Source organism: Schistocerca nitens, chromosome 1 (genome assembly GCF_023898315.1).
Source record: "Schistocerca nitens isolate TAMUIC-IGC-003100 chromosome 1, iqSchNite1.1, whole genome shotgun sequence".
Classification (NCBI taxonomy): Eukaryota; Metazoa; Arthropoda; class Insecta; order Orthoptera; family Acrididae; genus Schistocerca; species Schistocerca nitens.
Window position 1 is genome coordinate 297,651,334 of NC_064614.1, and position 27,677 is coordinate 297,679,010.

Here is a 27,677-nt window from a genome sequence, read left to right on the forward strand (position 1 = left end):
TTTATTTATTTACAACTTTACCGTGACACTTCATCCATCGTTCACACCTGTCGAATCGAAAGAATTGTTTACACTGTCATCAACTCATACCAGATGTTCAAAATGTCATATCATCGAGTGACAGTGTGTCTTCGTATGAAGGACGACCGATGCAAAGATAAAATTTTTAAGAGTCCATATAGCTAAGGCCAGTCGTGCGTGGAGACCAAGGAATTGTTTATCTACCTGTTATGGTAGACATCAACTTTTGCGTCTCAGACAACGTTAATAAAACGTGCTGGCTCTCCATCACGCGTGGTACATAGATTCGTCTCCATACCTCCAGCACAGTCTGTAGAAGATCTAAAAGGCTTCATGGGCAGAATGAGTTTCAGTGGCATCTTCATGTCTCCAAATTTCATGTATACCAATAATAAGGCTGTAAAACTGCCGTATCTGTCCCTTTGCCTGTCTGAACATACTAAACTCCAAAACAGCTAAACGAATTTTCATGGAGTTTTTACAGATAACTTGACCATATCTTGGAGCACATGTAGGCTTTTTTTTATCAAAATAGATTCAGAAATTTAAGGTTTTATCTAAAATTATCTGCTCATCTTGGTAATTCGGATGTTTACTTCGGTGCTGCGATCATCACGTCGTAGTACACCAAAGAACAAATAAATGGCGCTGTTATTTTAACTCAGTGACACATGTATTTTCGGAAGTGACATAATTAATCACTACAAATTTATTCCTACGAATACGAACTAACATTGAATTTACTTAGCTAGAACATACGGATTTACATCGATTTACATATTAAAAATTTAGTGACATTGCTTAGCTTCTTTAGAGAGATTTTATTTAGAGCCTATTCGTTGCTAGTGAAAACCAATTTATTAAGTTTACTTTGTGATTTTCATGCCTACTCATTACATTTTGATGTTGTTTTGTTTACGAATAAAAATGTCTAGAAAGCAGCAGAGCTATCTGAATACGCAGTGGCTAAAAGTCTGAGGACTATGCGATCTTAAGAACCCAATGAAGATCTGAGGTGAGACTTATTGCAGCTATAGAACATCAGGCTTCGACTCACTCTTTGGAAACTCATTCTGAAAGCGAGATATGACATAAGTCTACTCGAGGGTGTCATGCATTTCCTCGCTACTCAGAAACCTTCACTCACAGTGAAAACCACCGAAGTTCTCAGCGTGTTTGCACAACTGCTTCGCGGTCTCTGCCGTGTTACTGAAGCAAACAAGCTCTTCGTTCAGTCTCAATCATACTACCTCAAACGTTGCACCCAAACAGCCCTGTAAGTCAAAAACTTGTTCCATGTATACGAAGTCTTGGACACAGCTGTCAATAAATACTCAAGCAATGCCGGATTTCTCAGCTAGTCGTACAAATTTTTTGGTACATCCTTTGTGATTCATCTCAGCTGATACTTTCGCTTTATTCAAGAAAAGAATAATGCCAGCAAACTGTCAAATTAAGTTTTTTTATTCGCTTTGCTACATAGCCTTCAGATTTGCACATACCTTGACATTTATTCTACCAGCGAAACACGTGAGTGAAGAAATGGCGAAAAATGCTGGTAATAAACAAATTTATTGTGCGTAAACTTACAATTTACCGATCAATGACTTCATAAGATTCCTCAACGCTTATGTTTATGTTGTAGCAGTATGTCTGAGCTGATTTAGTGTAAAGATAGTCTTCAAAACACGGCATCAAGTTTGTGTCATTTTTACATATTATATTGTCTTCTAGATTTCTCCTTCATTGTGAGAAAAGTAGGAACAGGCGTTAACGAACATCGAAGTTACAAAATGCTTACTTATAAAGGAAAAATTATTTCGCTTTTATCACTAAATTCGCCAGATAGTGCGAAAGACATGTTAAATACCTCTCAGAGAACAAACTATACACTCGCCATGTTACTACACTCCTGGAAATTGAAATAAGAACACCGTGAATTCATTGTCCCAGGAAGGGGAAACTTTATTGACACATTCCTGGGGTCAGATACATCACATGATCATACCGACAGAACCACAAGCACATAGACACAGGCAACAGAGCATGCACAATGTCGGCACTAGTACAGTGTATATCCACCTTTCGCAGCAATGCAGGCTGCTATTCTCCCATGGAGACGATCGTAGAGATGCTGGATGTAGTCCTGTGGAACGGCTTGCCATGCCATTTCCACCTGGCGCCTCAGTTGGACCAGCGTTCGTGCTGGACGTGCAGACCGCGTGAGACGACGCTTCATCCAGTCCTAAACATGCTCAATGGGGGACAGATCCGGAGATCTTGCTGGCCAGGGTAGTTGACTTACACCTTCTAGAGCCCGTTGGGTGGCACGGGATACATGCGGACGTGCATTGTCCTGTTGGAACAGCAAGTTCCCTTGCCGGTCTAGGAATGGTAGAACGATGGGTTCGATGACGGTTGGGATGTACCGTGCACTATTCAGTGTCCCCTCGACGATCACCAGTGGTGTACGGCCAGTGTAGGAGATCGCTCCCCACACCATGATGCCGGGTGTTGGCCCTGTGTGCCTCGGTCGTATGCAGTCCTGATTGTGGCGCTCACCTGCACGGCGCCAAACACGCATACGACCATCATTGGCACCAAGGCAGAAGCGACTCTCATCGCTGAAGACGACACGTCTCCATTCGTCCCTCCATTCACGCCTGTCGCGACACCACTGGAGGCGGGCAGCACGATGTTGGGGCGTGAGCGGAAGACGGCCTAACGGTGTGCGGGACCGTAGCCCAGCTTCATGGAGACGGTTGCGAATGGTCCTCGCCGATACCCCAGGAGCAACAGTGTCCCTAATTTGCTGGGAAGTGGCGGTGCGGTCCCCTACGGCACTGCGTAGGATCCTACGGTCTTGGCGTGCATCCGTGCGTCGCTGCGGTCCGGTCCCAGGTCGACGGGCACGTGCACCTTCCGCCGACCACTGGCGACAACATCGATGTACTGTGGAGACCTCACGCCCCACGTGTTGAGCAATTCGGCGGTACGTCCACCCGGCCTCCCGCATGCCCACTATACGCCCTCGCTCAAAGTCCGTCAACTGCACATACGGTTCACGTCCACGCTGTCGCGGCATGCTACCAGTGTTAAAGACTGCGATGGAGCTCCGTATGCCACGGCAAACTGGCTGACACTGACGGCGGCGGTGCACAAATGCTGCGCAGCTAGCGCCATTCGACGGCCAACACCGCGGTTCCTGGTGTGTCCGCTGTGCCGTGCGTGTGATCATTGCTTGTACAGCCCTCTCGCAGTGTCCGGAGCAAGTATGGTGGGTCTGACACACCGGTGTCAATGTGTTCTTTTTTCCATTTCCAGGAGTGTAGATGGTTTTGTTGAACCATTATGTTAAAACTTATACTGGTCAAGATGGCGAAGGATGCATATAATTTTTTTTTGTAGGAGAGACATTTTTCCTCAGCTGGTTCTAAACACGGAACGCCGTACCTGGAGCACATTTTTACCTTAGCCGTATTTCTTTTGGGTCGAAGTGCGCTGCAGTCTGGACATTAGAATTGAAGAAAATGTCATAGGTTTGTCTGTAGGTGGAGTGCAGGCCGCGATCAACATTTGTGACTACTGGCTGCCGCCCTAGTGTCGAACCCGGGTTTGGCGCTTGCCTCTGCCCGCTGCCGCGAGCCTTGCGCTGCCGGCCGCACAGCTCGGTAGTTCAGCCCGCAACTAGTTCCCCCCTACACCTGTCCACTTGCGTTTGAGCTTCGGTTAATCGTCGAAATTAGCTTTATTCTATATGGGCTCCATCCCCAACGACGGGAACGTTGATAAAACGATCAACCATAGTCTTCCTTCCTCTCCCATGTTTGCTACATGAGCAGCATCTGTGAAGCGTCTCTGTAGAATCTGGAAGGCATGGAGAAGAGAGAGAAGTTCAAGCCCTGAGGAGTGATCAGATGGCACAACTGGTATATCACTGCCCTGTAAAAAAGCAAGGCTCTGAGTCTGAGTTTCGGGGTTGCCCACTATTTCGAGCATCGTGAATATTTGTAAGGAAATAACTAACGCGACTTTTTTCCTGTTACGGTCTACAGTACAGGAGCTATTTTGGGAGGAGCGAAGATTGGAATGAAATGTAGCGTTTATGTCTAGTGATTAGAGGCCGAGCAGTACACAGTTCAGGGGAGATTTTGCAAGAAATTCTGTAAGAAACTATCCGGGTAATGCTTCTCTCTTCTAATTCAAGTAGAGTGTCCATGGTATTAACAAATTCGCCATGTCGTTCTGTAATATCATCAGAAACAATCAGTTAGCTCAGCCTAGCAAGAAGGAAACAGCTACATTCTGTTTGAGGACTCTTTGCTATCATTCTACTGACACGTTTTAGGAAACTATGAAAAATTTAAATCACTGCGGCACGGCATTGTTTATGTCTAAAGTAAGCTGTATACTATACTTACTGTTCAGCGCGCTTTTTAGCAACATGTTTGTGGTGGCTTTTCCTATCTATATTGCTGCTGCTTTATTTCTGTTAATGGTAGTTACCGTCATGTGGACAGAGCAGTCCATAAAGGGACATAATAGTTGAAGACAGAAGCTAATCACCTTGAAATTCGTTTGGACTGACTCCGAAAGTAGCTTATATGCAAGTCCAATACTTCACCAGTATGTTATCTGCATCGTATTAACATTTTTGGAATTTCATTAGAAAATGTAGTTTTGAGTAACTTTGGAAAGAAGGAAACTGAACTGAGTTATTGCAGTTTTGAGATAAATTAAATCGAAAAAAAGGGTTGCAAATGGAACTATTTTAGGATATCCTAATAATTTTGCAACGAAACTTTTATTACTCGACCGAGCAGTACATATGTTATCATCACGTCTCCGCCGTGCCTGAAATACAGACGATAAGGAACCTCTCTCTTCTCTCTCTCTCTCACTGCCTGTCTCTTTCTGTAGCAGGAACCACAGCAATGAACTTATTAAAATACGTTGTGATTTTCCACTTTTTCTGTATCTATTTTATTTGTTCACAACTAGTTTCAGCCTTCTATGCCTTTCTCAAGTGATTTTCTAGTTCTGCAACAGAAAACTGACGAAGAGAACAAATTTTAAGAAGCTGACATTTCAGCATAGTCTTCCATTGCACGGTCACAAAGTCAGTTGAAAATGGGTCGAAGGTTGAAATTAGCTCTGAACAAATAAAATTAATGCAGCAAAAGTGTAAAAGGACACCGTCTTTTGATAACGAAGCTGCTTTACCGCGGAGCCTATAAGTGCGAGTGGGCAGATAAGTTATGTGCTAGGTGGCCAGTAATATTGGCAGAGGCGCTAAATCCTCGCAGCCGGGTCCGGACTAAGTGGCAGCGAGGTGGTGGAGGCGGCGGCTGGGTGTGTAGTGCGGGTAGCCGGTCGCCAGGCGCAGGACGTCGCCTAAAGCCACTTTGCTTTGTGCCGCCGCGCTGTTATCCAATAAGGTATAACGTGCTGGGAATTTAGTGAAACCCTCGGCCTAATGCCGGGCCAGGCGCAGGCAACGGCGCAGGATTAATACGGGGGCTTTAATTAGCAAGGTGTGGCTTAGGGCATTCCCACCGGCAGCAGCGGCGCGCGGCCACCGGATGGCCAGCACTGGCCGGCCTTAGCGCTATTGAATAAGTAGCGCCGCCTCCTTGCTTTGCTGCCGCTGCTGCTGCTCACGCCGCCAGATTTGCGCGCCGAATAGATCTCACTTAATGCCCAATTAAACTTGCAGGTGGTGCCCACTACAGGCCGGCTTCGGCGGACACTGCCAAGTTTTTATTTCGCTGTATCTGGCCATTCCCCTGCGTCATATTGGCTGGAAGGTGGTCTGTTAGACAAACTAGTGTAATTCATTTGAACTTAACTGCAATGGACAAGTCCTTTTCAAAGTATACTGGGTTTCGTATTAATTACGCGAACTAATTCGTTTTCGCACCTGACATGCTCAGTGTCGTGTAATACCAAAATCACTTAAATTATGAATGATCTCACTGGTGTCATACTACGAGTTCAAGGTCACATGGTTCGAACGTCCGCCAATTCCATGAGTTAAGGGGCAACTTCTGACAAGCGTTGTGCCAGAGGAAAATGCCATTGTGAGCAGATGTTCTGCTTCTCCTGGCAGGTAGTGAGCGGGGTAGCACAGTGATTTGCACACTGGACTCTCTTTCGGGAGGGCGACGGTTCAAAACCGCGTCCGGCCATCCTGATTTAGGTTTTCCGTGATTTCCCTAACGCGCTTAAGGCAAATGCCGAGGTGGTTCCTTCGAAAGGGCACAGCCATTTTCCTTCTCCACCCGTGCCTAACAGGAGCTTATACTGCGTCTTAATGACCTCTTTGTCGACGGCACAGAAACCACTTATCTCCTTCTCCTCCTCCTCCTTCTAGGTTGAGGGATGAGTTGGCTCTCAGTTCTGAGGAAGGCAGAGGCACGACAATTGGAACAGTAGTTCCAACCTGGTGGTAAAGTGGCATCTCCTGAATGGTGAAAACGGAACACATTCCTTTATGGTTCAGTACCGATTTTAAATTATTTTAAAATACAACCTGCTATTATAACAATTTTGTTAGACTTCAATACACATTACATCATCACCGACCTTTAGGTACTGATTGCACCCTCTACACTTTTACAAGGACTGAATTCTTTAGCAACAAGTATCCATGGTGCTCCGGAAAGCTTACTGATGTCATTGTCATCTCCTAACCTTCCACTGCGACATTTTCTAATGGTTTTGAATCTAGCAGGGAAGTTTCATTGCCCACATATCATTCATTCGACTGGTTGTATGTCTAATCCACCCCCATTCCTTCTCGTTCCAGTCATAATTACATCTACCACGATTGTTTATTCCCCTGTCTCTACTGTTCATTGCAGATCAGCATAGCTCCATTTATCGTTGAACCACCGTCAGTTTTCGAATGGCTTTCCATTTAAACCCAATGCATGAGTGTTGTAAGTCAAAATTGGTAACACACATCGATTGCATTTCGGTTTCAGACACACTGGAAGACCGCCTTTGAAAACTATTTACTTTCCAACAATCACTCCAAACCAATTTTACTCTTCCTATCAATTCTCTTGCGGGGCCAGTCGTTGTAACCATCACTTCTCATCATCACTACATTCCATTATACACTATTTTCCTGTCTCAATACAAGACTTTTGGGTATACTGCCGCGTCACTTCTACCGTACCTTATCAGACGGCGCTGCAGTACACCAAGTAGGGTTGTAATGAGAGTGACACTAGCCTCATATACATATGTATTAAGCAAGTTTTCTGTTTTGGAAAATCAACAAGTAAATGCCGGGGCTCTAGGACAGTTTTTAGTTGAACGAAGGGTTACAATCAGAAATAAAAATTCGAGTCAAAGTACAATTTCTGGGATTCCGCGAAGGCAATACATTGGAAATAGATTTTGACGAAATAAAAAACGTTTCAAGAAAACGGTCTCCAAAGTTTACAATAGTCAGTGTAGTTTCTCGACTGTGGCTGCAAGGTAAACTAAAACGATGAAGCGTGTAAACTTGGAGCATAGCATACTATGTTCAATGGCCGACACTAAACTGAATATAAAGAAGATATTTAGAAATAAGCTGTACAAGCGTCTCATACAGTCGGTTATTTCTTTGTTCAGCCCATTACCTTAACAATTCCTACACCGTTCACGATCCAAAAAATACCATTTTTAATGAATAACTGCATTATTTGTAATTATTCACAATTATCTTTAAAATGGTAACTATGAAAAATCTCCCGTTATATTCATGCTGTATGATGCTCGAGGAAGTGTGAATGGGGCAACTGCTGTACTTTAAATATTTTTGGATGCAGGGAATACTCTGAAGCAGTCTGGAATGTATATGGCAACTAGATATTTATGAATGACGTGATCCACCAACCACTCTGAGGGATCTACGCCGAATCGCCGTTGAGGAGTGGGACAATGTGGACCAACAGTGCATTGATGAACTTGTGGATAGTATGCCACAATGAATACAGGCATGCAGCAAGAGGACGTGCTACTAGGTATCCGAGGTACCGGTGTGTACAGCAATCTGGACCACCATCTCTGAAGGTCTCGCTATACGGTGGTACAATATGCAATGTGTGGTCTTCATGAGCAACAAAAAGAGTGGAAATGATGTTTATGTTGATCTCTACTCCAATTTTCTGCACTGGTTCCGGAACTCTCGCAACCGAGGTGACGCAAAGCTTTTTTTTACGTGTGCAGTTTATTTCAAAATTAGTTTCGACAGTAACTAGGTGTCATCCACAGATTGTCAGATATCCTAGAAATGTAATTACACATCAGTCTAGTCGACATACTGAGAACATGCTGCAATTACAATAATACAGCTCCACGCTGGTTTGCCAGATGTAAAAAAAATTTAAAAAAGAAAAAGACCAAATAAACTTTCCACAGCACATATAAGGCTTACAGTGGTGAGTTTTCTTGAGTTGTCGTCGTCGTATCATCTTTACTGATGTACCTGTTTTTCAACCTATACTCCTTATACATGCTACTGGTATTTTATTTAGCAAGCTTTTTTTTATATTTGACAAACCAGTGTGGAGCTGTGTTATTATAATTTTAGCATGTTCTCAGATGTCGACTAGACTCATGTGTAATCATATTTCTGGGAAACCTGGGAATCGGGGGATGACAGCTACTGTCGGAACCTCTCGTGAAATAAATTATTTCACATCAAGCAATCTTGACTTCCGATATTGTAAACTGCAACACATCTAAAACTACGGACGTGTTGTATACGTTGTTTTTAAATTCTGAAGTCTCTAAGACGATGAGGGTGTCGCAACAAGTTACAGGCAAAAATGATTTTGGCAGCTTCTTGGTGGTATGCGTAAAAGTTTTGGAATACAACTTAAATAAGGTTTTTTGTTAGGGTATTGGCTGATACATGATCTCGTTCAAAGGTAACTGCCTCGTGAAGTTTGTGAAGCACAGGATCAGAAGGAAAGGTCTATTTTGACATGCGACCCAGTGCTCTTTTAAAACACGCACGGACAGGATATTTAGTGGCCAGCGCCGACTCCGCTGACTTGTTCCTTCGGGCTGGGCTGTTCACGGATGCGTTATGAAGAGAGGGCAGCTGCGAGCAAGCAGAGCTCGACAGCAGGCCGCGGCCGGCGCGGCTGCCGTGTCCGCCGGGGCCGCAGCAGGAGCAGGCAGCGCCAGCGCCACGGGCACGCCAGATTAAACGGCCGTGCGAGGACGCGCGCGCCGCCGCGGCTGCGGCCGCGAATACTCCTGGGAAGGCCGCGGACGGCTCATCTCAGAGTTTAAACAAAAGAACGCCGGCTCCGGAGATGATTAGGAGAGCGCCGGTGGCGGCGGAAGGGCGGACGCGGCGCGGGGATGATCCGCGTTTGCACAAGTCCCGCCCCCGCCGGCGCCACAGCCGCCCCCGCGACGCGACGCCGCAGTCTGGGACGCTAATTCCCGCTCCTGGCGGGACGGCGCGCCGCCGGTCTTGTGCGGCCACATGCATAATACAGCGTCGCGTATAATTCCCGCTTCCTTCCGTCGCGGCACTACTCCATAAAAATAACCCGGCCTGCATCATCTGTCCGCAAGAATTGGGCCGCTCTCTCTCTCTCTCTCTCTCTCTCTCTCTCTCTCTCTCTCTCCCTCCCTCCCACCTAACTTATAAATTATTTGCCGCGCGCACATACTTATCATTTGTCACAGGACGCGAAAGAAAACGCGTTATTCTTGACAATAAAGCCCATTGTAGTCGGACGTCTCTGTCGCTGGAAATAACACACCTCTCGTGAAATATAAAACAGCCCCGCAAGTTTTTCCCTCTTCTGCCAGCAAACGGATCTTTTGTTTTGCTTCGAATTTCGTGTTGGGCTGGAATACATTAAATTACTTGGCGATGCATTAGGTAAATAGTCGCATTTAGCGAGAGGGGCTGCGCTCTGACGTCTGTGTTGTACAGTAGCGCTATCTGGCCGACAGGAAAGCGTGTCTTTTCCGCTTCCCGGAAGACAAATGACGTACCCCGTATGGCAGCGCCGTGGGTTAACGAAAACGACAGTTGTCAAACTAAGTGGCACGTACACGTTACGCAACTCAGTCAAAACCATAATACAACACAGAATCAGACTAGAAAACTTTGCATCGCTATACCTTCCTAGCAGTGTACTTCAGGAAATAGTCCATTACAGCTACTTGTTCCTATTTTATACACAGTAGTCCCGTGTACTTCATCTAATTAGTAACAAGTGCCATAAATACTTCTACATTAAAAAAAAGAATGATGCTCATTTTCACCAAGATGTCAGTAAAAAAGAATAATATTACTCGTGTGTGAATGCCACTTGAATACGGCACTAACTGACTTCGGCTACAAACATTCTTTCGGCCAGTCTTTCTGCTAATTAAAAACGGTGAAACAACGAAGTTACAGACAGTCACGTGTAGACATGGAAACAAAAGACAGTGAAAGGGACACAAATATAATATATAATTGAGTGTTCCGTTACTTTATGTCAGTGCCAGTACGAACTTCGATGTTATTTATGTGTGTAACTTAGTAATTCAGAGGTACGGTATTTTATTTCAGCTATTAAGTAAGTATTTATTATTCTACTCATAAATTATCCCTCATTTGTTACTAACAGAGACGATTAGTTCTCATGAGCCAAAACTAACCTAAAAACAACTGAAATACCATCGTAGCGCCTGCCACTATCATTCTCTAATGCTGTTACACATTTACAGAAAATTTAAATCTTTAGGTTTGTATGAGAAACTATAGTCGGAAACCACATGTAAGTTCTCCATTCATAAAAATACGCACCAAAAAGGTTCAAATGGTTCAAATGGCTCTGAGCACTATGGGACTTAATATCTTAGGTCATCAGTCCCCTAGAACTTAGAACTACTTAAACCTAACTAACCTAAGGACATCACACACATCCTTGCCCGAGGCAGGATTCGAACCTGCGACCGTTGCAGTCGCGCGGTTCCGGACTGAGCGCCTAGAACCGCGAGACCACCGCGGCCGGCCACCAAAAAGGGAGAACAAGCTGTCCGATACTGCTACTATCTCCTTTCTTGTCTTTTTTCGTCTCTTGTAACTTCTGGGTTTTCAGATTAAGCTTCTAATTTGTGTCGAACTTAACCGGGCTAGTACCATTACTTCTCTATGAAGCTGCATTTCTAAATGCTGTCTTCTTTGCTGCTGTTGTATAATAACATATTATTTCCCAGCAGATATTGTAATGTTAGTTTTGTGTTGATTGGCGTTTTGTGTAGTTTTAAGTAGACTAAATACTCTTTTTCATTAAGTAACCAGCCTGACTCTATCAGACTGTTGAGTATAAGAAACTTACCCGCAATAATGTTAACGGAAACTTATTTCCACGTCCCCTTATTTGAAACAAAATGTGAGTGCATTGTGACCACGAATCTCTTGACACGAATCTGACGCACTTTGAACAAACTTATGCTCAACGAAGAACGTGCTCTCGTCACCAGGTGGCCGCCGTAAGAGATGCTCAAGATGCTGATGACAGCTTTACACTCCTCTAGTCAAATTGTGAAAGGAGTTACAACTACTTAACGTTACTCGGTTTTACGCGACTACTGAACAGAGATGAAACAGGTGAACCAATTAATTTTGCAATTTATAAGCAGTTTCTACGTCTATTTAATTATAGGGTACACGAATGCTGTTATTAAGAGGAAAAAAATTTACAATTCAGATGCTATGCAAATTTTTCGTTCTTGAAGCTCGGCCAGTTTCTCCAGAAGGTCGGAAGCGGCGAATTTTAAGTGGCGATGTCGGCGGAGCCCACGGGCCCGCCACCTGCTGCTCCGTTGCAGCCAGCCGAGTTCTTTTGTCTTAACTGGACCGTCGTACCCCAGTAGAGTTTAAGATGCAAGACGGAGTGGATGCGAGAGAATCTCATCTACTAATTATGCACGTACACGAGCTCTTTCCGTTCATCTGTCTCATCCTCGTGTATTTCAGAGATGGTAACTTGCGAAATAAAGAACTGACCTTTCACAGGCTATGCTTGACTGGACATATTCACCTGGCATGAAGCCGAGAGATTTTCTGTAAAAATAGAGAATAGCTCGGCTTGCTTAGCGAACAGAACAGGTGTCAACTATTTTGATAAGCAGTAGTGGTGTACCACCGTCTATCTAAGATGTTTCTCCTTTGCCTTACTTCCTTGTTCAAAGGAGAGAGCGAAGTTAGTGATTATTACCACGTCTCTCCAAAGCTTTGTTGCTACAGTATATGCATCTTTCTGTAACACGAAAGAAGACTATGTACGCTGCTGTTTATTCGGTACATCCGGTCCCCCCGCAGACGTTTACCTTCATTTCTTTAACCGCGTCTTTCCAGATGAAAAGTTTTTGCTTGTTTCTTGAAAATGTGGCCTACTCTTGCATTCCATTAGTAAGTCGATCGCACTTCTGTACGTCTATATAACAGATCTCCAGATTTTACACATCTGTTTCTGCTTCGCTAAACAATCTTTCCTTATTTTTCTTATCCAGGTAGTAAGATTTACTTCTTTTTTTTGCGAGTGTTAATGAAATGCAGCTCAGCCTAACGAGTATCATGTCAGATTGTCCTAGATGGGCTGTGCTCTACTGTTCTTTGGATTCACTGTTGTCTATCCAGTTACGTATGAATTTGAATTTCCTTGTGTGCTTCATTGTTCCCTAATGCACGTCCAGTTTACTTTTTCTTTTAACAAAGGTTATTTCATGAACGTCATTATTTTTATGGCCGTGAAAGTTTGGACCTGGATGAAGTGGTTTGGTTTTGCCATAGAGAATATATATTTATGGAGTGATCGTAGCCTACCGCTCATGTTCTCAACATCAAACCGGGCTAGTCACGAGATTCTGGGAAGACGTCGCCTCTCTGTATTTTGTAGTAATACCAAAACTTGAATGTTTCACGTCTTCACCTTGTTTTATATGCGTTTGAGTACTAGCAACAGCTATGGTGCAGTATTTTTGTTGCTATGGATATAAAGAGAAGTATGTGAAAGGAGGACCTTAACGTTTCATAGGTATGTACAACAAATGTATAATTGTAGCTGTCATATCATATGAGGCACTTTACACGTTCGAAAAACATCAAAATATGGTATTATAAAGTCCTGTACTGTAGAGGTAATTTCTGCGATTTTTTGGGCATGTGTTTACGAGACAACTGCTTGATAAATTTGCAAATATGTTTGAGTGAACTGCCAGTCATCGTATACATGTTCGTGCTACGTTCATATGCAAATGAAATTTATCTATGCCAGCCTGAATAATTTCTTCCAATTTATGCAGGTTCTCAAACCACTTAGTGTATCTAAGTATTTCTGCATGAGACAGTTTCCTAAATTATGTGATTTTTGTATTCTAATTTCCCGAAAGATGAACAAAGAGTCAAACATTGAAAATAATAAGAAAAACTGGTAGTGTGATTAGCTTATGTACTGTAACAATTTCATAGTTCCAAATGCATTGTTTTTTGTGGCATTTCGGAGCTCTGTACGGTCTTATTGTAACGAAATTACTTAAAACAGATTCGACAATAAGAATAAGTTAACACAACACGAAGAAAAATATTGTTGGATGTCACATCTTTCAGTAACCGAGAAAAGCTTAAATAAATTGGAATCTCAGCTATGATACTCTGGCGAAAAAGTGAAGTATTTTTGCTGCTCCCATCTTTAAACTAACTTCAGTTCCGGGTACGCTGTCAAATCGTTAAGATGTCTATAAAGCACATATACAAAGTTTCGCGGTACTTCTGAATGTGATTCATCTGTACCACCGAAGTGATAACACTCAAAAAACGCTAAGCGCTATACGGGCTAAAATGTGCCGTCCAAAAATCACGTGACTTGAACTGAAGGAGATGTTTCGGACAGAATTCTCGTTCTGAGCATCCGAATGCTCACTCCATAGACATTTGTACTCTATGGGTTTCGCACTCCGCAAACTGTACTCAGTCTCCACTATGGGATTAAGCCATAAATGTCTGCGTAGCTTCCGGTGCTGCACCCCGCAGCAGGCGCCTCAGCCCACACGCACGCTCCCTCGGCACGCGCCACGAGGCGGCGGAGGCGCAAATACCGTCTTGCTTGGCCGGCGCCGATGCCAGAGGCGGCGGGGAGCGCATTGTGACGTCAAATGTCACCGCCGCCGCCCCTCACGGATTAAAACAAGTTCGTTCTGGGGAGCCGCCGGGCCCCGGGATTTCGCTGTCGCCCGTCCTCCTCCAAACCACACACTGACTGCTGACATAATGCGGCGTCTGTTCGGGATAACCACTTACACGGCGAGACGCGTTGCACCGCAATAGCCACTGAGCTCTAGCTGTTGACTACTGATAGCGACCCAACAAGTGCAGGTCAGCGACATCCTTTTGCACTCCGGTCGCGTGGCCAGGCACCGAGGATAGGATGTATTTTTGTACCCAATATCCGAAAAACACGTGATCGACATCAAGAATAAAGACTGTTCTAGGCCAAAGGAAAATTTCTGTTCTTATAGTCAGTTATACCCAAAATTCTAAGAAATTTGCCCAGAGAAAAATAACATAACAGTATTTTTTTTAAAGAGACGATTTACTAAAGAATACGAAAGGAAAGATAATCGGCCAACAGCGTAGGATGATTACTTCCAAAGAACAGACAACAATAGGGTATCTGGTAAGCGTAGGTCGTGGTGAATATGATTTATGTCCTCGAAACGGACTGGAATGAGAGACTGCTTACAAAGAACGAAGAGGCAGTACCGCTTATTATGTCCTCGGAGATCATCGTTCACAAGCTTTTATTCTGACAATGATAAAAAAGAAACAAATATTATGAATTGAAAATTAATTTGCTGTCCTTACAACGGGAAAGCCGAGACGCTTGACGTGTACTCGTTTTTACATAGTTGCATCTTTGAGCTTAAAAATGGGAAATCATTACTCACTCTTAAAGATCTCCTGGTTTTCCTATGACTGCAGTAGTCTGTAAGCAAAATGTGTATGTACACCTAATTACAAGAAAGCGAATTTGTATATTTGAGCAAGGGGTCACCACAGACGGTGAGACTACTACGACAATTTTTTTGAAGTTAAATAGCGGTAATAGTTTCGTTCAAGGCTGACCTACAAACACAGCATTACTAAAATTAACTATCTAACGCAACGTAATAACTGCTATTTGATGCAAATATTAATTTATACAGGTTTTAGTTAGAAACGCCATTAGTCTCAAAATAAATATTGTGGGAATATCTGTAACGGACATAGGAGCGATGTGCATATTGCATCTGCTTAAAAAAATGTCGTGCGATACAAATTGTAATGATCCTGGAAATATAGACTCGAAAGTCACGCAGTATAAATTGCAGTGGTCCATACTGCCTTACGTCTGACGTTGAAATCTTCCCACAAAAGAACTGGGAGTGGGTGCTCACATAAGGGACGTTAAAAAAGTGTCCCTCCGAATGCGTGCCGTCAAGAACCGGTGTGCCAATCAGGCAAAATCTCTGCGAGCACTGAGGCAATCGTCCCATCGACGCACCGGCTTGGAGGTACCCGTTTCTTAAAACATCGTGTCCTGCTGCGAGAAGAATTTGTTAACTGCCTGCTGCACATCCGCCGTCCGACAGGAATCGTCGGTCTTTTTTAAGGGACCGAAGGCGTGATAATTGCATGGGAAGAGGTCAGGATTATAGGGCGGGTGTTCGAATGTCTCCCACTTCAGAGGGCGTAACTCCAAGGCCGACTCGCATCTTGTGTCGAATCGCGACCAGCACAGAACATGGCACACCATTCCACAACGGTTGTTTTCGACATACATGCTGCCCATACACATCCTTCGTGCTTCGATGGATGTCTACCGGTGTTTGAAGAAAAGAATTACAGCACGTTGGTCCTGTATGGGTGCATTTCGTAATAACTTCGCTATAGTTCTCATTTCTACATTTACCGCACGCACGTCGGATAGACACGGGTGCCATACTAATTCCTTGCCTGCACGTCGGTACTTACATACCCGCCCTACGTTGCATGTACACTGCAACAACGCCCTCAAAGAGAAACATTTTTATCGCCCTAGATACTTACAGGAAGTTATGGGAAACGTAGGGCGACGATGCGGAAAGAACGAGCCCTGAAGCTTTTTTTTGATGACGTGTGAAGCGGCGACCCGACTGTGACAGCTTTGCTTGTGTTGCAGGCGTGCGGCAGGAGCAGGACATCTACGTGCGGCTCATCGACTCCGTGACCAAACAGGTAAGTCGCTGCTCGCTGCTAACGACGACCTATCTCTGCTTGCCGAGGTTCAGCACACAACCCTTCCTCTTCCAGCATCTCTGTAAGCCCAACATACAAGTATAAGGCATGTTTCAAAAAGATGTACCCGATTCCTAGACTCTATATCTCCCACATAAATGAAGATAGAAATGTCGAGTGAATTTTAACTTAGGCATCGAAACCAAAAGTTTATCTAGGCGCCAGTTGCAAAGTGTCGGTTCATTTTGTTGCCTTTGGGAGTCACCCTGACGCAGCTAGCTCTTTTGCTCGTTCATTACCCAATGAGCGTCGAGTTGAGAAGGCGACATTACAGCAACAAAAGGCGTTTTGAAGTGTGATTTTCGTTGAGAGTTTGAGGGATCGGCCGTAAGGTTTGTTTGGGTCCTGTGCTGTGCCATTGGCCTCCAGTGCGGCCTGATCTCACGGTACGTGACTTTATACTGAGACCTTGTAAAAGTCTCCATCTGTGCGCCTCCCCTTCGGGCGCCTCTGGTTGAACTGCAACGCCGTATAACAACAGCGCTGCAGTCAATTCAGTAACTCCAGACATGCTCCCTGAATTATGGCACCAGTTTGACTATCGTTTGAATGTTTGCTGTGTGTCCGTTCGAGGTCACATTAAACATTTGTGAAACGTAAATGAAAACTTTGATACTAAACACAATTGTACAGTGTACCCCTAGGATGCATGTGCTTGCACATAAAAAGATATACCTTTGAAAAATCGGACGATTATTTTGAAAATTTAGTCATTTTCATAAGTAAAAATCTACCCCAATTTTCTGTCTTCATTAATTTAGAAGAATGAATCTTTTTGAAACATTTTATTTATTGTGAGAGGGAGATATTTTCACATTTTCCGTATCTTTTGACTGTAATCGTGAGGGCGATACAGATGTGATCCGTGAAATGTAATATGGTATACATATCTGTGACATGCGCTGTTGCCTGGAGGTTCCATCTCCCACTTCTTCCAAAACACTTCCATGGAGTTCATGCATGTTTGCTAATTCCACCCATTAGGTCATCTTGTCATTGCGTATCCAGAAAGTTTCTCCTTTCTTTTACTGATAATCACCGATCTTTCGACTGGTTTGATGCCGTCCTGCGCTTGTCCTGTGGCGATCTCTTGGTCTTTAAAATCATATTACACAACTATGTCCACAGACGCAGTCGTCCTTGTCCCCTGCTATTTGCCCTCTCCGTTACCTGCTTCCACATTAACTTCGTTAATCAAAGGTGCCCACCAGCTTACCTCTTCTTCTCGAAACAGTATTCAGTAGATTTATTTCCTATATCATGTTTTCTAATATTCCTGCGTCTAATAGTATACTTGCCCATTTAGATTTTAAAATCCTTGAGAAACACTACATCTGAAATCCTTCTAGATTTCTTTTTCCTTTTTTAAAAAAATGATTATCGGCTTTTAAACCCAATGTCTGCAGACCTCATTTTTAATTACCTTAAGAAAGAATTCACCAGTGGAAACAGCAGTTTTCTTTTTCATAAAATCTCTCACGGTACGTTAATTCTTCATTTAAGAGACACATCGTGTACAACTGAAAAAAAAAAAACAACTGAGAAGTGCGTCCTTATTGTTATCACTAACCAATAAACACTGGGGTCAAATAACTTTTCTTTGTCTTTACATTTACTGTTCGTCAGGCAAATGAGAACATCAGGCTTTAAAGGCCAAATGATGTCATCTACAAACAACAATATCCAGCCCGATATAACGAGCCAAACGGGTCTCCATATTTTTTTCGTTAAAATGGCTGGAAGCATACAGTGTGCACTACAGAAAAGTTTTCGTGACCTGATGTCAGATTCAATGGAAGAATGTCTCGTTTTCGTCACGGAGGCGGCTAAAGAGATAAGAACTGAAGGGGGCCGGTTACAGTTCCAGCGCTTAAAGTATTCGACAAGGCTTCGGGAGGAACGGATCTCAAGCCGCCGACCAGCCTACTAGATTGAAGTTATCTGTAGCTTTTTTAACTCAGCGACGGAATTCTCTGAAATGGTTATTTTAGAACATCACAGTCGATTTCCTGCCCGATTCTTGTTCAAACGAGCTAGTGCTCTGTCTCTAATGACGTCATTGTCAGCTAGGCTTTAAACCCTTATCTTTCTTCCTGGCGCCGATTCGCATGGTACAAAGTTTTCTGCGGACTAGGGTCCGGCCAGTGAGGTGAAAACAGATGGCAGCTTACAGTTGATCATCAATCGATTACAAGTCGCAGTATAGCATCTCATAGGCTAAGAGCACGAGTGTCGTCGCAGTTACTTTTGATACGAACATACTCTCTTCTGGCATCAAGTTAGTTTCAGTTTCCATTTAAACAACAACAAAAAGATACAGAGAATAACACCTCCTCAGTACTAGAAATATCTAACCCGTATATAGATTGCAACGAGATGAGAGCTGTCAACACCACCAGATTTCCCGCAACATCGACATCACCCAAACGCCCAAAGTCTTTCCATTACTTGTTTCCAGACAGCACACAAATATCCGGTTCAAACAGCGAACTTCTCGCTAATGTTATTTATAGTGAGAACATAGACTTCGATTATTCTTCCCCTGGATTAAGCTGTTATGATTTCCTAAGTCGGCCGTTGTGACCGAGCGGATCTAGGCGCTTCTGTCCGGAACCGCGCTGCTGCTACGGTCGCAGATTCGAATCCTGCCTCGGGCATGGATGTGTGTGATGTCCTTAGGTTAGTTAGGTTTAAGTAGTTCTAAATCTAGGGGACTGATAACCTCAGATGTTAAGTCCCATAGTACGCAGAGCCATTTGAACCATTTTTTGATTTCCTCAGTCCATATGTACTCTTCAGAACAATACGTTGTTTCCTAACACTCCTTCCCCTTCGTTGCTACCTTGTTCAGAACAGTACAAATACAACAGCTCACTGTAGGAGTATTCTGTTGTCATTAACATTACACAACTACAAACGCAACACACCTAACACAGAACTGAGACACGTACGGCTGCTCTTGTCCAGAAATGTTTTGGCGTGATAACAGTGAAGTGTGAGGACTCCTTACTGTCAGCAAAATTGTTCATTCGATCAGGGGCGCTCCCGTCATTGTTAATGTTATCACGTTGCTTTCCCGTTTGTAATAAAGACTAATTTCTTCTTTATTCTTCTTCTGGTTTTTCGTCAATTTTCTGATATTGATTCACTTTTCATAATAAGCTTCGTATCATAATGTTGACAATCATTTCTGCGGATACATGTTTTTCTTGAAACGACAGTTAGTTCGAGATGTTTAGGCGTAAAGAAAAATGAACTCTGTGTGTGTGTGCGTGTGTGTGTGTGTGTGTGTGTGTGTGTGTGTGTGTGTGTGTGTGTGTGTGTGTGACCTCAACGTTAAAAGTAGTATATATTTCTCTTTTTTTCAGTTAATAAATGGAAACCGTTCCAGTAAATATGAGTAAAGATATCTGTACTGTTGTATTGAGACAGTTTACTGATTGGAGGTTGTCGGACTCCGTTTTTCAGTAAAGTTAGGAGGTGTTGTTTACTGACAGTTCAAAACTGCTTGCCGTAGGAGGACACAAATCCGACCTTTCCGTGTTCAGTATTGCAGTATTGTTAAAAACTGAGTCACCGGGGCAAACCACATCAGTTGCCTCACAGCCCCGGTCTCCGAACAGGTCAGTTCCAAGGTTCAATGGCCGACGCGCTTGTCTCAATTCTCGCTGACCGTTTTTTGTGGTGGAAAAGTCTGAAACGGAGTGCACTCATCCTCTTGAGGACAAAGGAGAAGCCACTTGATGAAGTAATCGGCAGAACTGACTCGCAATCTGCCGAAGCGGAATCGTACAGAAATGACTACACTAGGCTTTATTTTGTCTATCAATACACCTGTCTCACTTTCCAGCCTGGGCTCTTGGGAATAATTATTATAGAATTATGAATGACAGAGGTTTCAACTGTTCATTTTGCCTGAAGTTTCTGTCTCGAATTTCGGCGTGAGGTGGTCAGTCTGAAGATGTTACAAAATAACAGAGAGTATCTCATAATAAATTCGTTATCAATCAAAATAATATAAGCCAATTAGCCGTTCACGGTACGTATGTCACTGTGTTTGTTTTGAAACGTCCCATTTGAACATATGAAACGTCCCCTTTGAACAATTATACAAGATTGTGCTTATCCTGACACACAATATTCTTAGCGCAACGCAATCTGACTTTCAAAAATCCCTACAAATGAATGGCCCTGACTGACATTAACCTATACCTTTCACAAATCACTTACCTCACAAAAATCTTCGTTACTCAAACTACTGCAATACAGCGAGCGCCACTACTGCCAGCTAAATAAAAGATTCAAACTACTGAAGGCACTAACTACTGATAGGCATAGTTAGCAAATGAAAGATTTAAATAGAGAACAAACAATGTATTTACCTTAATAGTGTTGAAAAATCATAATATACATAGCAGTTCATGACATCCAGTCTTACAAATTTCAAAACTCCGCCATTTCTCTCCTCACATCCACCACTGCTGGTGGCTCACCTCCAACTGCGCGCTGTTAACAGTCAACTGCCCAACGCTACAATGGCGAGTATTACAACAATGCAAAGCAGTCACAGACTGCACACAGCACAGCCAGTCATTTCCATACAGAGTGCTACGTGGCGTTACGAATAAGAAAACATAAACAGCCTACTTACATAGCCCCCATGCTCCCCACAAAAAATTTTACAAATTGTTTCGGGCAGTGGCCAATAATGATTTGATAAAATTTTTCATAATTACAATAACAAAGAAATCAAATGCACACTCTTATTGATACAATGTTGGTCAAAAGCTAAAATTTTCTCACAGTCCATAAAGACAGACCTGATCGTTCATCACAGTAAAATAGCAGTGTTTTTGTCAAAGTCTGAGCAGTAGAAGAAAATGCACACGGAAGTAGTGGATTTCCATGCAGTCTTGAAGAATTAATGTTGTCCTTCCAACAGAAAGACAGTGGTGACTCTTGATATGCAGACAGGTAATGGGCCACAACAGAGCAAACTCACAGCACAATCAGTCGAAGTTTTGAAGAATATTGGTAGGTAGGTCATCACAGAGCAGACCACTGTAGCCTTGTTAGAGATTACGGTATTGGTGGGCCACCAGAGGTGCAGACCCACTGCAGTCCTTGTAGAAATAATGGTATTGATGGATCATCAAAGGTGTAGACCCACTGTAGTCCTTGTAGAGATGGCCAGCAGCCATCTGCTGCGACTGTGCAGGTGCACAATCACCATCGAAGAGTCTTGCAGACAATATAGCAAGTCCATAATCACCACTTGTGCACTCACAAAGTTTTTGGAATTGTCCTTAGAACCAGCAATGCTGTTATCCAGTCCCTTGCTGAATTTTTAACACACGTGCAAACACTAACAGTCCCTACTTCTCACATATTGTCCATATACTATGACCATCAGAAACGTGTGCAGTGAAATGGAACTTACAAGTTACTTAATTTGATGAACTGGTGTCAATTACAATTTTATAACATAAGAATACAATTACAAAGGTACAAAATACATCATTAAAGAACATAACAATACAGATAACATTTGTAGTACAGGCTTTACAAGAGAATCGAAATAACATATACATCAGTGTTACAGGAATTATGACATAAGTTCATACATAAAAGATCAGAATAACTTTTGAAACATCAACTTCACACATGAGCATTAAGACAAAACAGAATAAATAATGTCTAAACATCTTTACAAAGAAAATAACACATTATTAGAAAAATTCTACAACATATCTCATAACAGGTAAACACATAAAGACAGGAAAACGCAAATATACAAGAGTACACAAACACATAGCAGAATAACACAAGAAGAAAGGACAGGGTTCGTTTTCAGTGTAACATTTGGTACTGCACTATTTTGCAAACAAAACCTTTTTTTTCTTGGAGATGTCCCTTCGTTCATCATTATTCCCAAAAAGTCCTATCTATACCTGCTTTCTGTACTTTTTTTGTATAACTTCTCAGTGCATTTCTTCCAATTCATCGCAACTCATTCTCTTATATAGTCTACCCTCTCTTAAGCTAACTTAAATCTACTGAGCTCAGATGCTAAACTAAGGGACGAGGCAATGCAGCAGCACAAAGCAATTAACACAAACAGCAGTGACAAAAAATGCAGATTTGCAAAGGAAGCAGCATTATAGAAATTAGCAAAGCAATTGCAATATTACAACTAATATAAGGCAATGTGCAGCAAACAAGAAAAATAAATCTGGCTTAGCAGAGTAACACAAATTAAAATTCAGTAGCACTATGCCTGGCAAACAGCAGCAGCAAATGCAATAACTTATATCTAAACATGACAAAGCTCAAGCAGAAAAAATATTACAGTAAAAATGGCCATGTTTAATACCTATGACACATCTTAACACTAGAGTGATGCATGACAAAAACTTACTCTGCAAGAAAGTTACCAAGTCATTAAAAAATTATTTATGCAATTCCTGTGAAGGGAAATATCTATTTGTGCTCTCTTTTCTAAGAAAGTATATGAGAAACGTATTCTTTACTGGGTCTGTAGACAGAAAATAGTGATATTAGTACATCTATTAAATTTTATAATAACCAATGCTGCAGTGCAGCTAGAAACTAGATATTAAAGAAAATGAGCAAATATGTACAAAGGAAGGCATGAAACATCATTCATTAGCCATATGGCATTTCATAAGGTAGTAAAAAAAAATCTCTCAACTAGAAAGACAGTAGTCATAATCAGGTGTATAGACATAAAATATTTATCGTCATTTCATTAGACATTTCAGTAAATATCATAAATTAAGAGCTCCATAGTGTTATCATATGTTTTCAAGTTTGAGCTTGTCGTATTTGCGATGCTTTCTACAAAGGAATGTCAATAGCGAGGATAATGGCCCCCTTTTTTTTACCTGTGCCTCTGAAAGGCACACACAAATGGCTTTTTTCCAGGCGATTGTCGCGCAGCTGGGTGCCCACGACGCATTACGTGCAGGTGGTCACTTAACTTTCTTACCGAAATATTTACGACACCAGTTTGCACTACAGTAACAGTCTCCTATAAAATTTCACAGGTCGAGAATTTGTGTTACAAATGTGTAGAAACAAAATCCTTTAAATATAATAGTGTCCAAAAAATTTTCGTCGGCATTGTGATAAATTCAAGCATTTACACACATTTCATAACTCTTTAAAGTACGATTCTGGGTTTCCATCATCCTTTTTCACAAGTCAGAGTCCTTAACCACTACTCCTTATTCCTTACCTTATTACACATATACATATTCATCAACACATCTTCAATATTTCATCATAATAAATACATAACATAATCAAATTCCTCATATAGCATCAGCTTATTGATCATAAACATATTTCAACAGCATAATACACATCGTCGTCATAATAATAACATCATAACAGATCAATCACATCTCAAAATCGTTGTAGCTTTCTGAATATTTTAAAACCTAAAAATAATTCTCTGCTCATTTCAAAAGTTTCATCTACCTCAAACATACTTTAAAAATCATGATCCCATAACAAACACATCATTCAAAGCTCTCATAGTATCACAATGGTTCCGAAAAAATATGAACAGTTCACAAAGTACAGACAAAATACAATTTCATAAGTGTGAATTTATCCAACTGTGTAATTACGTAAACATCTGTCGCTGACGTAGTAAAAAAAATGTTTGTTTCTCTGTTAAATAATCAGATAGCTGTGTAATTCTGTGTTAGAGGAATATGGTGCCGATGTGTAAAGTTGTATAAGCAAATACCATATTAGCTAGGGCTCCTTGTGCTTGCCAAACACATGGTACACAAAGTAAGCGTGTACCCCCCTGAGGATTAATGTAATTATACCCTCAGGTGTTACAGATTACAGCAATGGAATGAAATGTATCACGGAAAACCTTCGTATCATTGTACTTCAAATATCTTTAAAAATAAATGATTTAAGTGCAAAATTAATCAGTCAAATACGTGTCCTGTAGCGCTAAATGTGCGTCTTGCTGTAAGATAATCTCTGTGGAAGTGTCATAGTTATTGTCCTCCGAATCTACCTTTGTAGATAAGTTAGTGAACTGATCTGAAAGGTCGGCTACTTTATCCGATAGCGAAATTATTTCCTCTGTGTGTTTTTCTGAACCAAGTTTCAGAGTGTCCATTTGTGTTGAAATCGTATCTACTGTGTCCTTTAAGTTTTCCAGAGTTTTTGCAAGTTGCGTAACCGAATCGGTAGATGCAACTGAGTCAATTTTAGCTTGCAAGGTGTCGTGATTTTTATGAACAATAGTTTGCAGTTCTTTTATGGCTGCTTCGTGATTCTGTAATGCATTTTCATGACGCGAAAAAATAGGTTGGGAATGCTCACAAATTTGTGTTTTTATGTCATTACAGACTTTTTGACATTTCGATTCAATGTTGTGTAACTCAGTAGTTAACGTGTTTGTTCAAGTGTGGTGTCCAACTTCCGAAGATTTTGTTCCATTGTGTCTAACAGTTGCTGTGTTTGTCTCTTTTGTTGTTCCATTGTGTCTAACTTTTGAAGCTTTCGCTGTGTTTGTCTCTGATTTTGTTCCATTTGCTGCATTAATTGCAATAATAATGTATTATTGTCTGGAATGTGTTTCTCTATGCTTTTTGGCAGTGCATTTTCACCGGCAACATTCACGTTTTGACAAGCAGAAAATGTGTCTTGACTCATTTGAGAAAACGGTGAGGACCCAAAACCTGAGTCTACAGTATTTGCAATATTGTGTTCTGTCATTTCGGATTCCTGAGGCGAGCTGTTGCCGACCGATCGATCGATAATGCTTCCTTGTTCACTAATTCTTTCACTGCCTACACCATTATTTGCAGCCCGCTCCATTTCCCTATGCACAATTACCAAGTTACTACTTTGAACATTAGTTAATTCATTACTCTGCGGCGCTAACACACTGCTTTCGTCTTCACTGTCATTTCTCAGTTTACTTTGAAGCCTAGTATTACGTTTTTCACACGCCATTATTGTCACAATATTTCACACGACAACACAGAAAAGCACAATTTGAAGAGCAAAATAACAAAACACATTAACATAGCATTGAAAATAATATCTAGTTAATTGCAAGTGCAGCTGCGAAATACTTGGTTCAAATCTACATGCATGCCACAACTGTGTACAACAATGAAAAACTATAACTACAAAGGAAATTCTCTCTATAATTACGCGCTAGCAATAAACAAAAGCTACACTAATTACACAAACTACAAGAAAAAATCAGAAGATTTCAGTGAGGTATCCTCGGCTAAGGGTCGACATATGAAACGTCCCCTTTGAACATATGAAACGTCCCCTTTGAACAATTATACAAGATTGTGCTTATCCTGACACACAATATTTTTAGCGCAACGCAATCTGACTTTCAAAAATCCCTACAAAAGAATGGCCCTGACTAACATTAACCTATACCTTTCATGACTCACTTACCTCACAAAAATCTTCGTTACTCGAACTACTGCAATACAGCGAGCGCCACTACTGCCAGCTAAATAAAAGATTCAAACTACTGAAGGCACTAACTACTGATAGGCATAGTTAGCAAATGAAAGATTTTAATAGAGAACAAACAATGTATTTACCTTAATAGTGTTGAAAAATCATAATATACATAGCAGTTCATGACACCCAGTCTTACAAATTTCAAAACTCCGCCATTTCTCTCCCCACATCCACCACTGCTGGTGGCTCACCTCCAACTGCGCGCTGTTAACAGTCAACTGCCCAACGCTACAATGGCGAGTATTACAACAATGCAAAGCAGCCACAGACTGCACGCAGCACAGCCAGTGATTTCCATACAGAGTGCTACGTGGCGTTACCAATAAGAAAACATAAACAGCCTACTTACAGTTTGACTTTTGTAGTAACCAGATCTGTGTGAGAATTACCGCCACTTTAATTTTTTACACGCCCACTTGCGAGTTGTGCGTAGCACTATGACGGGCGTTGCGCGAGGTCACGCCCAGGAAGCGAGAGCTCGCTGTTCACTAATGTAGGCCGTCTCACGGTCGGTGGTAACCGCAAACGTTGCACGACTCGTTTGCCAAACAGTGGCTCTCGGGTATTCTCATTCTAGGCAATGTGCGCGATGAATCATTTGGCAGCAGATACGTCCGCGGGTTGAAAATTTTATAAAATTTCAGTTGGCGGCATATCGCGGTCGGAAACATTACAACTAAGGCAAAAATTCAACGGGCCGTGCGCTACAGCAGCCTCTTGCTGCGGTCGATAATTAATAATTTGTGAGGTGTGAAAACGCGGCGCTATATTTAACCGTGGCCACACAGGATGTTATATTTACAGCGATCTGCTGCGAAAGGTGGCAGAGCGCTCACCGTGAGAGAATCAAACGCGGAGCCAATGAATACTTGAGCAGCGGACGCGCCGCGCGCCCTGCCCTGCACCCCCTCCCCTACCCTGCCTCCCCTCCCCCCCTCGATCGTCCTCACCCACCCTCCTTCTCCTCCTACACAACCCGTCCTCCACCCGTTTTTCGGCGTTTTAATGATTGAGCCAGCGGTATGTCTTGATGGGCTGCTCCAGTGTTGGTGCCGCGACGAATCCACGCCATGCAGCGTCTCCGTCTGACGGGGACTGGCCGACCTAGTCACTGTCCGACATAGGAAATTTCCACTCACATAGAAGAGCAGTATTTTGTCTTAGGAGAGAACATATTGTGACAGGTATTCAATCGTTGTTGATAACAGACGTCTGCAGTGTGTCATTTTTTTGTTTATATATTTGAGCGGAACGAAAGCAAGACTCCCTAGGAACTACACAATGGATTTTTGTACTAATTTTAATAGCCAAATGAAGAGTAAGAAATGGACAGATGGGTTATCAAACTGACCAGCATGAGGTCCAGTTCTGCTAAGGAAGATTTAATTATATGAAAGTAATCAGGATACTTAAGAAAACCTTCATTAGAGATTTGAGGAAAATTTAAAATATTTTCCGAAAGTTGCTTTCTCTTTATGTCTGTACTCTTATTAACAATAGAATATTTTCAAGAAGGCAGTAATAGCTATAGTCCAATAAAGCTGATTTTACATAAAATCGTACTCACAAATATTCCTTTCAAGGAGTAGAGTAACCAAATCCAAAGCGAAAGACTTGTTTGAACTGCATGATTGAAATTTATATCAAACGGGGAACTACTCTTTTTTTGTCCAGCTGAGAAAACGTAAAGGCAATAATGTAAAAGAACGCGTTTATAAATACACTGTAGGAAGATACTAAACGCCTTGCGGTTCAGTCTTCCGATCCTAAAGTCCAT

The 27,677-nt window shown here is 42.2% G+C and overlaps 1 protein-coding gene across 1 annotated transcript in view; it reads left to right on the plus strand.

Annotated features, from left to right (window-relative positions):
* LOC126235517 (transcription factor collier) overlaps nt 1-27,677 on the plus strand; it is a 600,438-nt gene that overhangs the window by 118,969 nt on the left and 453,792 nt on the right. The window contains exon 4 of the mRNA XM_049944238.1: nt 16,239-16,294. The gene's annotated coding sequence lies outside the window, so the exon portion shown is untranslated. The remainder of the gene's footprint in view (nt 1-16,238; nt 16,295-27,677) is intronic.